The sequence below is a fragment of the Palaemon carinicauda genome, chromosome 18 (assembly GCF_036898095.1).
Source record: "Palaemon carinicauda isolate YSFRI2023 chromosome 18, ASM3689809v2, whole genome shotgun sequence".
NCBI lineage: Eukaryota > Metazoa > Arthropoda > Malacostraca > Decapoda > Palaemonidae > Palaemon > Palaemon carinicauda.
Window position 1 is genome coordinate 136,516,930 of NC_090742.1, and position 17,447 is coordinate 136,534,376.

Consider the following 17,447-nt stretch of genomic DNA (forward strand, 5'->3'; position numbering starts at 1 on the left):
TCTTGTAACGTCGCTTCCGTGAAACCTAAAAAGGTAAAAGTTTCCACACGCGCGGAATATAGAGACCTCCGTAATAATTGTTATTGATTAAAGAGATCTCATCTTTCCCTTAATCCTTAGAGTTGTGCCAAGTGAAAACGAGCAAAAGTAAATGTTAATTTCGCTGTGGTGTCTTATTGTTCTCATCTCATTTTCTTAGCAGATTTAATATAAGTCTTTTAATTTTCTATATCAGTTATTGATATTTTATTTCATTTTAACCATCTGACCAACTGTGTGTTATTTGAGGCATATAGGATAGAAATCTGAAAGAAAACTATCCTTACTCCTATTCATTGTGAATGGAATTCTTATATAATTTTCAACAAAACTCCCGTCAAAGTTACATTTGCTATCTAATGTGGGCTCATCATTTTGCTGTTCCGGGTCTTAAACATTCCTTTGTTTCTATCATTGACTCTTTACAATCTAATTGTTTGACATCAGGCATAGGTTTCTACTATACATATTGAATCGATGGCCATAAATTAATATAAACATGTTAAAATGGAGAAGAAGAAGAAGAAGAAGAAGAAGAAGAAGAAGAAGAAGAAGAAGAAGAAGGAGAGAGAGAGAGAAGAGAGAGAGAGAGAGAGAGAGAGAGAGAGAGAGAGAGAGAGAGAGAGAGAGAGAGAGAGAGAGAGAGAGAGACTTGTGGTAGGCCTAATCACACATCACTCTTAGGATTCTGTAATCTATCTCACTTGATATAATGAATCCAGATAATTAGAATGTCTCTAGTTCAGATGAAAAGCAAATGGTAGAAATCGTTAAGTAAGATTAGGGTTATTTGCTTAGTATTTTGATAATTGGATAGTTAATGCTTAGGATCATAATAACAGATATTACACGAACCCAATATTCAAGAATATTCTTCGGATATTGATAGAATCGTGAAGCCACTAGTCACGAAGAGTATAAAATCGAATTATTCTTGTTGCAATTTACATTCAATAACGTTGAAAATCAAAATAGAGTAATTAAACCTCCATTACTAATCATTAATATCTATAAAAAAGCAATTCCCATATTGGTGATCCTTATTAAAATTATAAACAAGAGTTTTTATTCTTATATTTCCCTCTTCGCAATATTTCTGATCTTGTGAAACCAAAGCAAATTCGCCGTCATCTCCCGACTTTTCTAAACCGAGAGAAACGTCCTTCAATGCCTCATTCATCATCAGGTAATAACAACGCCTGGGAAAAAAAAGTCGTTTAATTTCCGGGAGGATTAATTAGAGGACTTCGGATTTTTGGTCAGTTTTTTTCTTCTCTTTGGTTTGAAAACTGAAAAAAAAAAATTGTCATTTATCTTTTCGTAAAATCTTAATCTGGAGATTCTAATTTATGTATATGTAAAAATGTGTATTTTGCAATGGAACAAAGATCCGTTGTTCTTTTTTTATCTAAAGTGTTTAGTTTGCATTTAAATAAAAACAAACGCGCAGAGAGAGAGAGAGAGAGAGAGAGAGAGAGAGAGAGAGAGAGAGAGAGAGAGAGAGAGAGAGTTTTAATACCACCGACGAGAAAACTGATGGCCATGAAATAAAATATAGAAAATAAAAAAAAAAAGTAAACTAAACGAACATTGTAACAATGACCCACTAAAACCATATACAGCGAGTCGGCTTTTAAATATGTTGCATATTCATTCCTTGTATTCACGGATGGGAATCTGATATTAAGGAATTCCATTATATCAAATGGAGTTTGAACACCGTCTAAATGCCATCCACTTTCATATGGAGATATTGGCTTCTATGGTGAATAAAAATATGGTTAGGGAAAGATATGCGCCCTCTAAATGTTACCTTTTGAAGGCGAGTATTGAGAAACTCTTCATTACCATCATTTATCGTCATGTATATATCTTATCAATCATATCTTTCTTTAAGGATAATAGAGATTGATAGGAATATCTCCATAGGTCTGATATATTAACACCTTTTTATTGAATAGCATTTCTGATTTTTTTTAATCGATATCTTTTATACGATCTTGATAGTTAGTGCACAATGATAATACATTAAATTAATTCTTATTGGTTTTCGTCAAACTATCTATATTTCGTCTATAATACATAACATAATACTAGGGAAAATGAAGGTAAGGACTTATTGTATACTGTACGTGCTTAAGTCGTATTTTCTAATAAAACTTTTCGTTTAGGAAAAAAAAAATTAAACAATATTTTCCATAATGTAAAAAAATATTTATTGAACACAATATTCGTATGGAAATAAAATCAACAGGAACCAAACTGAAACTATTTAAGAAATAATAAGTACCCTATGCCTTTCCTCCAAATCCTGACGAGGAAATTGATGATCTTTTACATATAATTTTATTTCATTTTGCAAAATCCTTATTGCCTTAAGAAATCCTTTTCCCAAAAACCCCTCAACAAGATTGTCCAAGCGGGTTTCGTTCAAAGTGAAGGAAGATTATTGCAATCTTCTTAAAGTTTGGAAGAAAAGCAAATAATCCTTTAGGTTGCAGTAAAACTTATATGGCAAAAATTGTGAGATTTTATAAACTATATATATCATTCATAAACATAAATGTACTGCAATATTGATGAATATAGGGTTTAGTTGCTTTACGCATACAAAAATACCCGAATAACGTCTATCCAAAATGTAATTGAATATCATCCAAACATAAATGTTTTCCTTTCAATAGTTTCCCGGGCTATCAACGGTAACTAGAGATATCTGATTTAGATATATTTCTTTCTGGTTTCTAGTTAGGAATAAAATCCCAGCATCCTATTGCTGGAACCCACTCTTAGATTCCAGCTCTTTATTATATAGGGGAGATTATGGAGGGGGGAGGGGTAATGTAACTACCTCTCACTATTACGGCCATGATTTGTTTTCAAATTTTGCTAATTAAATACCATATTAGTTTAGTTTTTTCGTTGTAAAAAACTTGAGTAAATATAATGGGTATGATTAGTCCCCCTGTATTATTATTATTATTATTATTATTATTATTATTATTATTATTATTATTATTATTATTATTATTATTTAATCTAAAACCCTAGTTGGAAAAGCAAGACTATAGCCCAAGGACTTCAACGGGGAAAATAGCCCAGTGAGGAAAGGATATAAGGAAATTAATGACTACGAAAGAAGTACTGAACAATTGAAACAAAATATTTTTAAAACGGTTAAGCATTCAAATAGAGTTTTCATATAAACACTATGAAAACTTTTATAAAGCAAAATTACGGGGAAAAAAGGGTAGAATATTTCACCAAATAGCGTACTCAAATGAAATTAAAAAAAGATTAGACATCCAGCAACCACAGCATTCCCTTCGGGAACAACACCATCAGATTTTCAAAATACTTTTGACACATTCTGTGTCCAGCGATGTACAGGCGAGGCAGCAACAAGGAAACGACGAAAAATTCCATCTTCACAAATATTTTAGTTTATGGTTTTAAATTCCTCTGGTCAAAGTTTTGGGAATAGGACATGATAAAGAAAAAAAAAACGAAGCAAGAGAGCATATAACTTTTCTATTCATATCATATGATAAATAAAAAAAGTAAAAAAAAAAAAAATTAGGTAACTTTTTATACGTTTCACTTTTTCCTTTTTATATTAGACCTCCATAAAAAATAATTATATATTTTAGCTTTTCCTGGCAATTTTGATATTAATAGCTATATATATATATATATATATATATATATATATATATATATATATATATATATATATATATATATATATATATATATATATATATATATATATATATATATAGATAGATAGACATATATATATATATATATATATATATATATATAGATAGATAGACATATATATATATATATATATATATATATATATATATATATATATATATATATATATATATATATATATATATATATATATATATATATATATATAGATATATATATAGATATATATATATATATATATATATATATATATATATATATATATATATATATATATATATATATAGATATATATATAGATATATATATATATATATATATATATATATATATATATATATATATATATATATATATATATATATATAGATATATATATAGATATATATATATATATATATATATATATATATATATATATATATATATATATATATATATATATATATCTATATATATATATATATATATATATATATCTATATATATATATATATATATATATATATATATATATATATATATATATATATATATATATATATATATATATATATATATATATATATGGAGAAAAATAACCAAGGCCCTTTGCGTCAGTAGGCAAAGGAGATGATGACGATAGGCAAATTCATTTCTCTTCTTGTAGAAGAGATTATGAAGGGAGCCTGTTTGTATAGAAATAAATTATTTCTTCAAGGATTTACGATAGGACAAACCCTCTTCTGCTTATTCGGAAAATGTCAACACAATGTATAATACATCAATTTTTCTTCTTATAACCTTTTAAAATCTTTGGGAAATTCTCTTACGTTTAATTGCCCAATGTATGAATTACATATAAGAAACACCGATGAAAAAAGTTCATAATCTAATATTGTTTTATTAGTTTGGGGGAATAGGCTTGCCATTGGGAACCAAAGGTTAGTGCGTATAAACATTAACCAAATTATTATGTTTACAAACTCTTTACCAATATATTCGAACTAGGTTCATTTTTAAAATACGTCGTATAGGTCATTTGTCGTTTATATCTACCATAATATAAATGACAATCATTGGCCATTTTTGAAAATAATTTAATGAAAAAAAGATATTAGAATATCGGACAATTTTATATTATTCTCATTAAGGCTTAACGTAAAATAGTAAGGAAATATTTGCAAATTTTATTCACATCTTGTGTTAAAAAGTTTATAAGATTCAAAATCAATGCAAGAGTTTCCAGATTTATTAGCGATTCACTATTTTCTCTCTCTCTCTTTGAAAATATTTACAGTGGAATAATCTTACTCTCGATTACTTTTAGTTATTTACATACAATACAATTGAATAAGAGGTAACTCTCAGATAACAGTAATTCTGTAAAATCAATTAGATGATACATTGTGTTTCTCCCAAAAAAGAATTTCCAAATACCGAGAAGTTTTTGACACAATTAATATCTCTCTCTCTCTCTCTCTCTCTCTCTCTCTCTCTCTCTCTCTCTCTCTCTCTCTCTCTCTCTCTCTCTCTCTCTCCCTCCCTATATATACTCGATTCGGACCCCAAAAATAGGGCCCTTTTTCAATAAAAACTCATATATCTTCTATAATTCTAGCCGGAGAGCGAAAATATGCGATGATCACATTTATACCCATAAAACGACTCTATGCTGTAGTCTAACACAAAATCTAACACGGAAAAATTTGGGGCATTATCTCTGACCCCGGCCCTTACTCGATTCGGACCCCAAAAATAGGGTCCTTTGTCAAAAAAAACTCATATATCTTCCATAATTTTAGCCGGAGAGCGAAAATATGTGATGACCACATTTATACCCATAAAATGACTCTATGCTGTAGTCTAACACAAAATCTGACACGGAAAAATTTGGGGCATAATCTCTGACCCCGGCCCTTACTCGATTCGGACCCCAAAAATAGGGCCCTTTTTCAATAAAAACTCATATATCTCCTATAATTTAAGCCGGAGAGCGAAAATATGCGATGACCACATTTATACCCATAAAACGACTCTATGCTGTAGTCTAACACAAAATCTGACGCGGAAAAATTTGGGGCATTATCTCTGACCCCGGCCCTTACTCCTTTCGGACCCCAAAAATTGGGTCCTTTTTCAATAAAAACTCATATATCTTCTATAATTTTAGCCGGAGAGCGAAAATATGCGATGACCACATTTATACCCATAAAACGACTCTATGCTGTAGTAACATAAAATCTGACACGGAAAAATTTGGGGCATTATCTCTGACCCCGGCCCATACTCGATTCGGACCCCAAAAATAGGGCCCTTTTTCAATAAAAACTCATATATCTTCTATAATTTTAGCCGGAGAGCGAAAATATGCGATGACCACATTTATACCCATAAAACGACTCTATGCTGTAGTCTAACACAAAATCTGACACAAAAAATTTGGGGCATTATCTCTGACCCCGGCCCTTACTCGATTCGGACCCCAAAAATAGGGTCCTTTTTAAAATAAAAACTCGTATATCTTCTATAATTTTAGCCGGAGAGCGAAAATATGCGATGACCACATTTATACCCATAAAACGACTCTATGCTGTAGTCTAACACAAAATCTGACACCGAAAAATTTGGGGCATTATCTCTGACCCCGGCCCTTACTCGTTTCGGACCCCAAAAATAGGTTCCTTTTTCAATAAAAACTCATATATCTTCTATAATTTTAGCCGGAGAGCGAAAATATGCGATGACCACATTTATACCCATAAAACGACTCTATGCTGTAGTCTAACACAAAATCTGACACGGAAAAATTTCGGGAATTATCTCTGACCCCGGCCCTTACTCGATTCGGACCCCAAAAATAGGGCCCTTTTTCAATAAAAACTCATATATCTTCTATAATTCTAGCCGGAGAGCGAAAATATGCTATGATCACATTTATACCCATAAAACGACTCTATGCTGTAGTCTAACACAAAATCTGACACGGAAAAATTTGGGGCATTATCTCTGAACCCGGCCCTTACTCGATTCGGACCCCAAAAATAGGGTCCTTTTTCAATAAAAACTCATATATCATCCATAATTTTAGCCGCAGAGCGAAAATATGTGATGACCACATTTATACCCATAAAATGACTCTATGCTGTAGTCTAACACAAAATCTGACACGGAAAAATTTGGGGCATAATCTCTGACCCCAGCCCTTACTCGATTCGGACCCCAAAAATAGGGCCCTTTTTCAATAAAAACTCATATATCTCCTATAATTTTAGCCGGAGAGCGAAAATATGCGATGACCACATTTATACCCATAAAACGACTCTATGCTGTAGTCTAACACAAAATCTGACACGGAAAAATTTGGGGCATTATCTCTGACCCCGGCCCTTACTCGTTTCGGACCCCAAAAATAGGGCCCTTTTTCAATAAAAACTCATATATCTTCTATAATTTTAGCCGGAGAGCGAAAATTTGCGATGACCACATTTATACCCATAAAACGACTCTATGCTGTAGTAACATAAAATCTGACACGGAAAAATTTGGGGCATTATCTCTGACCCCGGCCCATACTCGATTCGGACCCCAAAAATAGGGCCCTTTTTCAATAAAAACTCATATATCTTCTATAATTTTAGCCGGAGAGCGAAAATATGCGATGACCACATTTATACCCATAAAACGACTCTATGCTGTAGTCTAACACAAAATCTGACGCGGAAAAATTTGGGGCATTATCTCTGACCCCGGCCCTTACTCCTTTCGGACCCCAAAAATTGGGTCCTTTTTCAATAAAAACTCATATATCTTCTATAATTTTAGCCGGAGAGCGAAAATATGCGATGACCACATTTATACCCATAAAACGACTCTATGCTGTAGTAACATAAAATCTGACACGGAAAAATTTGGGGCATTATCTCTGACCCCGGCCCATACTCGATTCGGACCCCAAAAATAGGGCCCTTTTTCAATAAAAACTCATATATCTTCTATAATTTTAGCCGGAGAGCGAAAATATGCGATGACCACATTTATACCCATAAAACGACTCTATGCTGTAGTCTAACACAAAATCTGACACAAAAAATTTGGGGCATTATCTCTGACCCCGGCCCTTACTCGATTCGGACCCCAAAAATAGGGTCCTTTTTAAAATAAAAACTCGTATATCTTCTATAATTTTAGCCGGAGAGCGAAAATATGCGATGACCACATTTATACCCATAAAACGACTCTATGCTGTAGTCTAACACAAAATCTGACACCGAAAAATTTGGGGCATTATCTCTGACCCCGGCCCTTACTCGTTTCGGACCCCAAAAATAGGTTCCTTTTTCAATAAAAACTCATATATCTTCTATAATTTTAGCCGGAGAGCGAAAATATGCGATGACCACATTTATACCCATAAAACGACTCTATGCTGTAGTCTAACACAAAATCTGACACGGAAAAATTTCGGGAATTATCTCTGACCCCGGCCCTTACTCGATTCGGACCCCAAAAATAGGGCCCTTTTTCAATAAAAACTCATATATCTTCTATAATTCTAGCCGGAGAGCGAAAATATGCTATGATCACATTTATACCCATAAAACGACTCTATGCTGTAGTCTAACACAAAATCTGACACGGAAAAATTTGGGGCATTATCTCTGAACCCGGCCCTTACTCGATTCGGACCCCAAAAATAGGGTCCTTTTTCAATAAAAACTCATATATCATCCATAATTTTAGCCGCAGAGCGAAAATATGTGATGACCACATTTATACCCATAAAATGACTCTATGCTGTAGTCTAACACAAAATCTGACACGGAAAAATTTGGGGCATAATCTCTGACCCCAGCCCTTACTCGATTCGGACCCCAAAAATAGGGCCCTTTTTCAATAAAAACTCATATATCTCCTATAATTTTAGCCGGAGAGCGAAAATATGCGATGACCACATTTATACCCATAAAACGACTCTATGCTGTAGTCTAACACAAAATCTGACACGGAAAAATTTGGGGCATTATCTCTGACCCCGGCCCTTACTCGTTTCGGACCCCAAAAATAGGGCCCTTTTTCAATAAAAACTCATATATCTTCTATAATTTTAGCCGGAGAGCGAAAATTTGCGATGACCACATTTATACCCATAAAACGACTCTATGCTGTAGTAACATAAAATCTGACACGGAAAAATTTGGGGCATTATCTCTGACCCCGGCCCATACTCGATTCGGACCCCAAAAATAGGGCCCTTTTTCAATAAAAACTCATATATCTTCTATAATTTTAGCCGGAGAGCGAAAATATGCGATGACCACATTTATACCCATAAAACGACTCTATGCTGTAGTCTAACACAAAATCTGACACGGAAAAATTTCGGGCATTATCTTTGACCCCGGCCCTTACTCGATTCGGACCCCAAAAATAGGGCCCTTTTTCAATAAAAACTCATATATCTTCTATAATTCTAGCCGGAGAGCGAAAATATGCGATGATCACATTTATACCCATAAAACGACTCTATGCTGTAGTCTAACACAAAATCTGACACGGAAAAATTTGGGGCATTATCTCTGACCCCGGCCCTTACTCGATTCGGACCCCAAAAATAGGGTCCTTTGTCAATAAAAACTCATATATCATCCATAATTTTAGCCGGAGAGCGAAAATATGTGATGACCACATTTATACCCATAAAATGACTCTATGCTGTAGTCTAACACAAAATCTGACACGGAAAAATTTGGGGCATAATCTCTGACCCCGGCCCTTACTCGATTCGGACCCCAAAAATAGGGCCCTTTTTCAATAAAAACTCATATATCTCCTATAATTTTAGCCGGAGAGCGAAAATATGCGATGACCACATTTATACCCATAAAACGACTCTATGCTGTAGTCTAACACAAAATCTGACACCGAAAAATTTGGGGCATTATCTCTGACCCCGGCCCTTACTCGTTTCGGACCCCAAAAATAGGGTCCTTTTTCAATAAAAACTCATATATCTTCTATAATTTTAGCCGGAGAGCGAAAATATGTGATGACCACATTTATACCCATAAAACGACTCTATGCTATAGTCTAACACAAAATCTGACACCGAAAAATTTGGGGCATTATCTCTGACCCCGGCCCTTACTCGTTTCGGACCCCAAAAATAGGGTCCTTTTTCAATAAAAACTCATATATCTTCTATAATTTTAGCCGAAGAGCGAAAATTTGCGATGACCACATTTATACCCATAAAACGACTCTATGCTGTAGTAACATAAAATCTGACACGGAAAAATTTGAGGCATTATCTCTGACCCCGGCCCATACTCGATTCGGACCCCAAAAATAGGGCCCTTTTTCAATAAAAATTCATATATCTTCTATAATTTTAGCCGGAGAGCGAAAATATGCGATGACCACATTTATACACATAAAACGACTCTATGCTGTAGTCTAACACAAAATCTGACACGGAAAAATTTGGGGCATTATCTCTGACCCCGGCCCTTACTCGATTCGGACCCCAAAAATAGGGTCCTTTTTCAATAAAAATTCGTATATCTTCTATAATTTTAGCCGGAGAGCGAAAATATGCGATGACCACATTTATACCCATAAAACGACTCTATGCTGTAGTCTAACACAAAATCTGACACGGAAAAATTTGGGGCATTATCTCTGACCCCGGCCCTTACTCGATTCGGACCCAAAAAATAGGGCCCTTTTTCAATAAAAACTCATATATCTTCTATAATTTTAGCCGGAGAGCGAAAATATGCGATGACCACATTTATACCCATAAAACGACTCTATGCTGTAGTCTAAAACAAAATCTGACACGGAAAAGTTTGGGGCATTATATCTGACCCCGGCCCTTACTCGTTTCGGACCCCAAAAATTGGGTCCTTTTTCAATAAAAACTCATATATCTTCTATAATTTTAGCCGGAGAGCGAAAATATACGATGACCACATTTATACCCATAAAACGACTCTATGCTGTAGTCTAACACAAAATCTGATACGGAAAAATTTGGGGCATTATCTCTGACCCCAGCCCTTACTCGATTCGGACCCCAAAATAGGGTCCTTTTCCATGAAAACTCATATATCTTCTATAATTTTAGCCGGAGCGAAAATATGCGATGACCACATTTATACCCATAAAACGACTCTATGCTGTAGTCTAACACAAAATCTGACACCGAAAATTTTGGGGCATTATCTCTGACCCCGGCCCTTACTCGTTTCGGACCCCAAAAATAGGGCCCTTTTTCAATAAAAACTCATATATCTTCTATAATTCTAGCCGGAGAGCGAAAATATGCGATAACCACATTTATACCCATAAAACGACTCTATGCTGTAGTCTAACACAAAATCTGACACCGAAAATTTTGGGGCATTATCTCTGACCCCGGCCCTTACTCGTTTCGGACCCCAAAAATAGGGTCCTTTTTCAATAAAAACTCATATATCTTCTATAATTTTAGCCGGAGAGCGAAAATATGCGATGACCACATTTATACCCATAAAACGACTCTATGCTGTAGTCTAACACAAAATCTGACACCGAAAAATTTGGGGTATTATCTCTAACCCCGGCCCTTACTCGATTCGGACCCCAAAAATAGGGCCCTTTTTCAATAAAAACTCATATATCTTCTATAATTTTAGCCGGAGAGCGAAAATATGCGATGACCACATTTATACCCATAAAACGACTCTATGCTGTAGTCTAACACAAAATCTGACACCGAAAAATTTGGGGCATTATCTTTGACCCTGGCCCTTACTTGTTTCGGACCCCAAAAATAGGGTCCTTTTTCAATAAAAACTCATATATCTTCTATAATTTTTGACGGAGAGCGAAAATATGCGATGACCACATTTATACCCATAAAACGACTCTATGCTGTAGTCTAACACAAAATCTGACACCGAAAAATTTGGGACATTATCTCTGACCCCGGCCCTTACTCGATTCGGACCCCAAAAATAGGGGCCTTTTTCAATAAAAACTCATATATCTTCTATAATTTTAGCCGAAGAGCGAAAAAATGCGATGACCACATTTATACCCATAAAACGACTCTATGCTGTAGTCTAACACAAAATCTGACACGGAAAAATTTGGGGCATTATCTCTGACCCCGGCCCTTACTCGATTCGGACCCCAAAAATAGGGCCCTTTTTCAATAAAAACTCATATATCTTCTATAATTTTAGCCGGAGAGCGAAAATATGCGATGACCACATTTATACCCATAAAACGACTCTATGCTGTAGTCTAACACAAAATCTGACACCGAAAAATTTGGGGCATTATCTCTGACCCCGGCCCTTACTCGTTTCGGACCCCAAAAATAGGGTCCCTTTTCAATAAAAACTCATACATCTTCCATAATTTTAGCCGGAGAGCGAAAATATGTGATGACCACATTTATACCCATAAAACGACTCTATGCTGTAGTCTAACACAAAATCTGACACGGAAATATTTGGGGCAGTATCTCTGACCCCGGCCCTTACTCGATTCGGACCCCAAAAATAGGGCCCTTTTTCAATAAAAACTCATATATCTTCTATAATTTTAGCCGGAGAGCGAAAAAATGCGATGACCACATTTATACCCATAAAACGACTCTATGCTGTAGTCTAACACAAAATCTGACACGGAAAAATTTGGGACATTATCTCTGACCCCGGCTCTTACTCGTTTCGGACCCCAAAAATAGGGTCCTTTTTCAATAAAAACTCATATTTCTTCTATAATTCTAGCCGGAGAGCGAAAATATGCGATAACCACATTTATACCCATAAAACGACTCTATGCTGTAGTCTAACACAAAATCTTACACCGAAAAATTTGGGGCATTATCTCTGACCCCGGCCCTTACTCGATTCGGACCCCAAAATAGGGTCCTTTTTCAATAAAAACTCATATATCTTCTATAATTTTAGCCGGAGCGAAAATATGCGAGGACCACATTTATACCCATAAAACGACTCTATGCTGTAGTCTAACACAAAATCTGACACCGAAAATTTTGGGGCATTATCTCTGACCCCGGCCCTTACTCGTTTCGGACCCCAAAAATAGGGCCCTTTTTCGATAAAAACTCATATATCTTCTATAATTCTAGCCGGAGAGCGAAAATATGCGATGACCACATTTATACCCATAAAACGACTTTATGCTGTAGTCTAACACAAAATCTGACACGGAAAAATTTGGGATATTATCTCTGACCCCGGCCCTTACTCGTTTGGACCCCAAAATTAGGGGCCTTTTTCAATAAAAACTCATATATCTTCTATAATTCTAGCCGGAGAGCGAAAATTTGAGATAACCACATTTATACCCATAAAACGACTCTATGCTGTAGTCTAACAAAAAATCTGACACGGAAAAATTTGGGGCATTATCTCTGACCCCGGCCCTTACTCGATTCGGACCCCAAAAATAGGGCCCTTTTTCAATAAAAACTCATATATCTTCTATAATTTTAGCCGGAGAGCGAAAATATGCGATGACCACATTTATACCCATAAAACGACTCTATGCTGTAGTCTAACACAAAATCTGACACCGAAAAATTTCGGGCATTATCTCTGACCCTGGCCCTTACTCGTTTCGGACCCCAAAATTAGGGTCCTTTTTCTATAAAAACTCATATATCTTCTATAATTTTGAGCCGTAGAGCGAAAATATGCGATGACCACATTTATACCCATAAAACGACTCTATGCTGTAGTCTAACACAAAATCTGACACGGAAAAATTTGGGGCATTATCTCTGACCCCGGCCCTTACTCGTTCCGGACCCCAAAAATAGGGTCCTTTTTCAATAAAAACTCATATCTCTTCTATAATTTTAGCCGGAGAGCGAAAATATGCGATGACCACATTTATACCCATAAAACGACTCTATGCTGTAGTCTAACACAAAATCTGACACCGAAAAATTTGGGGCATTATCTCTGACCCCGGCCCTTACTCGTTTCGGACCCAAAAAATAGGGTCCATTTTCAATAAAAACTCATATATCTTCTATAATTTTAGCCGAAGAGCAAAAATATGCGATGACCACATTTATACCCTTAAAACGACTCTATGCTGTAGTCTTACACAAAATCCGACACCGAAAAATTTGGGGCATTATCTCTGACCCCGGCCCTTACTCGATTCGGACCCCAAAAATAGGGCCCTTTTTCAATAAAACTCATATATCTTCTATAATTTTAGCCGGAGAGCGAAAATATGCGATGACCACATTTATACCCATAAAACGACTCTATGCTGTAGTCTAACACAAAATCTGACACCGAAAATTTTGGGGCATTATCTCTGACCCCGGCCCTGACTCGTTTTGGACCCCAAAAATAGGGTCCATTTTCAATAAAAACTCATATATCTTCTATAATTTTAGCCGGAGAGCGAAATATGCGATGACCACATTTATACCCATAAAAACGACTCTATGCTGTAGTCTAACACAAAATCTGTCACTAAAAATTTGGGGGCATTATCTCTGACCCCGGCCCTTACTCGTTTCGGACCCCAAAAATTGGGTCCTTTTTCGATAAAAACTCATATATCTTCTATAATTTTAGCCGGAGAGCGAAAATATACGATGACAACATTGTATACCCATAAAACGACTCTATGCTGTAGTCTAACACAAAATCTGACACCGAAAAATTTGGGGCATTATCTTTGACCCTGGCCCTTACTCGTTTCGGACCCAAAAAATAGGGTCCTTTTTCAATAAAAACTCATATATCTTCTATAATTTTAGCCGGAGAGCGAAAATATGCGATGACCACATTTATACCCATAAAACGACTCTATGATGTAGTCTAACACAAAATCTGCCACCGAAAAATTTGGGATATTATATCTGACCCCGGCCCTCACTCGATTCGGACCCCAAAAATAGGGCCCTTTTTCAATAAAAACTCATATATCTTCTATAATTTTAGCCTGAGAGCGAAAATATGCAATGACCACATTTATACCCATAAAACGACTCTATGCTGTAGTCTAACACAAAATCTGACACGGAAAAATTTGGGGCATTATCTCTGACCCCGGCCCTTACTCGATTCGGACCCCAAAATAGGGTCCTTTTTCAATAAAAACTCATATATCTTCTATAATTTTAGCCGGAGCGAAAATATGCGATGACCACATTTATACCCATAAAACGACTCTATGGTGTAGTCTAACACAAAATCTGACACCCGAAAATTTTGGGGCATTATCTCTGACCCCGGCCCTTACTCGTTTCGGACCCCAAAAATAGGGCCCTTTTTCAATAAAAACTCATATATCTTCTATAATTCTAGCCGGAGAGCGAAAATATGCGATAACCACATTTATACCCATAAAACGACTCTATGCTGTAGTCTAACACAAAATCTGACACCGAAACTTTTGGGGCATTATCTCTGACCCCGGCCCTTACTCGTTTCGGACCCCAAAAATAGGGTCCTTTTTCAATAAAAACTCATATATCTTCTATAATTTTAGCCGGAGAGCGAAAATATGCGATGACCACATTTATACCCATAAAACGACTCTATGCTGTAGTCTAACACAAAATCTGACACCGAAAAATTTGGGGCATTATCTTTGACCCTGGCCCTTACTCGTTTCGGACCCAAAAAATAGGGTCCTTTTTCAATAAAAACTCATATATCTTCTATAATTTTAGCCGGAGAGCGAAAATATGCGATGACCACATTATACCCATAAAACGACTCTATGCTGTAGTCTAACACAAAATCTGCCACCGAAAAATTTGGGACATTATATCTGACCCCGGCCCTTACTCGATTCGGACCCCAAAAATAGGGCCCTTTTTCAATAAAAACTCATATATCTTCTATAATTTTAGCCTGAGAGCGAAAATATGCGATGACCACATTTATACCCATAAAACGACTCTATGCTGTAGTCTAACACAAAATCTGACACGGAAAAATTTGGGGCATTATCTCTGACCCCGGCCCTTACTCGATTCGGACCCCAAAATAGGGTCCTTTTTCAATAAAAACTCATATATCTTCTATAATTTTAGCCGGAGCGAAAATATGCGATGACCACATTTATACCCATAAAACGACTCTATGGTGTAGTCTAACACAAAATCTGACACCGAAAATTTTGGGGCATTATCTCTGACCCCGGCCCTTACTCGTTTCGGACCCCAAAAATAGGGCCCTTTTTCAATAAAAACTCATATATCTTCTATAATTCTAGCCGGAGAGCGAAAATATGCGATAACCACATTTATACCCATAAAACGACTCTATGCTGTAGTCTAACACAAAATCTGACACCGAAACTTTTGGGGCATTATCTCTGACCCCGGCCCTTACTCGTTTCGGACCCCAAAAATAGGGTCCTTTTTCAATAAAAACTCATATATCTTCTATAATTTTAGCCGGAGAGCGAAAATATGCGATGACCACATTTATACCCATAAAACGACTCTATGCTGTAGTCTAACACAAAATCTGACACGGAAAAATTTGGGGCATTATCTCTGACCCCGGCCCATACTCGATTCGGACCCCAAAAATAGGGCCCTTTTTCAATAAAAACTCATATATCTTCTATAATTTTAGCCGGAGAGCGAAAATATGCGATGACCACATTTATACCCATAAAACGACTCTATGCTGTAGTCTAACACAAAATCTGACACGGAAAAATTTCGGGCATTATCTTTGACCCCGGCCCTTACTCGATTCGGACCCCAAAAATAGGGCCCTTTTTCAATAAAAACTCATATATCTTCTATAATTCTAGCCGGAGAGCGAAAATATGCGATGATCACATTTATACCCATAAAACGACTCTATGCTGTAGTTTAACACAAAATCTGACACGGAAAAATTTGGGGCATTATCTCTGACCCCGGCCTTACTCGATTCGGACCCCAAAAATAGGGTCCTTTGTCAATAAAAACTCATATATCATCCATAATTTTAGCCGGAGAGCGAAAATATGTGATGACCACATTTATACCCATAAAATGACTCTATGCTGTAGTCTAACACAAAATCTGACACTGAAAAATTTGGGGCATAATCTCTGACCCCGGCCCTTACTCGATTCGGACCCCAAAAATAGGGCCCTTTTTCAATAAAAAACTCTTATATCTCCTATAATTTTAGCCGGAGAGCGAAAATATGCGATGACCACATTTATACCCATAAAACGACTCTATGCTGTAGTCTAACACAAAATCTGACACCGAAAAATTTGGGGCATTATCTCTGACCCCGGCCCTTACTCGTTTCGGACCCCAAAAATAGGGTCCTTTTTCAATAAAAACTCATATATCTTCTATAATTTTAGCCGGAGAGCGAAAATATGTGATGACCACATTTATACCCATAAAACGACTCTATGCTATAGTCTAACACAAAATCTGACACCGAAAAATTTGGGGCATTATCTCTGACCCCGGCCCTTACTAGTTTCGGACCCCAAAAATAGGGTCCTTTTTCAATAAAAACTCATATATCTTCTATAATTTTAGCCGAAGAGCGAAAATTTGCGATGACCACATTTATACCATAAAACGACTCTTTGCTGTAGTAACATAAAATCTGACACGGAAAAATTTGGGGCAATATCTCTGACCCCGGCCCATACTCGATTCGGACCCCAAAAATAGGGCCCTTTTT